The sequence below is a fragment of the Sapajus apella genome, unplaced genomic scaffold (assembly GCF_009761245.1).
Source record: "Sapajus apella isolate SASKATOON/1434 unplaced genomic scaffold, GSC_monkey_1.0 scaffold14562, whole genome shotgun sequence".
Classification (NCBI taxonomy): domain Eukaryota; kingdom Metazoa; phylum Chordata; class Mammalia; order Primates; family Cebidae; genus Sapajus; species Sapajus apella.
Window position 1 is genome coordinate 1 of NW_022451483.1, and position 1,317 is coordinate 1,317.

The 1,317-nt window shown below is 34.9% G+C and overlaps 1 long non-coding RNA gene across 1 annotated transcript; it reads left to right on the top strand.

Moving 5' to 3' along the window:
- The first annotated feature begins 6 nt into the window (after positions 1 to 6).
- Positions 7 to 1,238, top strand: LOC116548538. Its single transcript, XR_004267458.1, has 3 exons — positions 7 to 550; positions 1,058 to 1,118; positions 1,224 to 1,238. It is a non-coding gene; the product is annotated as an uncharacterized LOC116548538 (long non-coding RNA).
- Positions 1,239 to 1,317: the final 79 nt, after the last annotated feature.

The window sequence follows — 1,317 nt, forward strand, 5'->3', positions numbered from 1 at the left end:
CATGGTACCAGTCTTGGATTGAGAAACAGCCCATAAGAAAATTAATTAGTGGTTTTCCCATGGTTACAAATAAGAGAAGTAATTATCTCCTGTTTTATCCTAATAAGCTTAACTGTGTTAGGTTGATCAGTCCTGGCTTTCTACATTGAAGAAAAGTGAGCATTCATCATTTCAACACAACAGTCTTTCCCATGGGACACATGGTGCTTTTTATTACATTTACTTACTAGTAAGGAAAGAGTTATGAGACATTAGAAAATGCAGGTGATGTATCAACAGGCCACAGTTGGATTTTTATCCTAAAAGACAGTTTGAATTCCTTCCTATGACTTTTTATAGTCTGTGCATTTTTAAAAATAGGATAGGAAGTGACATTTTAATAGAGCATTCAGACAGAATGCCAGGAGGAAAAGAGAAATACTTTCACTGACCACCAGTTTTATCTTAGGAAATTAAGTCAAGAAGAGTATGAGCGACAACAAAGAGAGCAGAGGCTATCAGCTGCTGATGAAAAGGCAGATTTGGCTGCAGAGGAAGTAAAAACTTACAAGTAAGTTCACCCTCTAAAGACAGTGTCACTGGCTAATGAAACTAAGTTTCTTTTGGCACAAAAGCATAAATAAATGGTTAGAGGACATGAATACATAAATTCATGCAAAAGAAAAACTTTTAAGCTAACAAATGGAAAAACATTAACAAATACCCAGTGCTGGCAAAACTGTAAGGGAACTTGGTTCATGCAAACAGTTCTGGGGGTAGGGGTGGGGAGGGGGGCAGTTTGTTGTATGATGTATCCAAAGCCATTAAGATGATTTTGCCATTTGATAGACCCAGTAGTCCTAACTTTGGGAATTTTTTTATGATATAGTTAAAGGATGAAAAAAGGGGAAAAAAAAGGTTTATGGTGGAAGATAACAAGATTATTTGAGAAACATATTTAGGAACAGTTAAAGTAGCTCTATTAGGGTAGGTTGTTAGGGTAAGTGTTAACATAGTCATATTGTTTGGGTTTTTATTTGGTTGTGCTTTAATTCATAAAGCCAAGTGTAATTCTTAGGCGGAGAATAGAAGAAATGGAGAATGAATTACAGAAAACAGAGCGATTATTTAAAAACCAGGTAATTATTCTAGTCTCCCATTTAGTGCCCAGAATTCTTTGATAATTAATACAGGTTACTATAATGAATCTGTAAGCATATTTTGTGATGTATTATCTTTTTCAGATAGCTACCCATGAGAAGAAAGCTCATGAAAACTGGGTAAGATTTCTTTTTTTCTTTCCTTTATTTGGTGCATGGTCTCCTAGAACTTAATTTG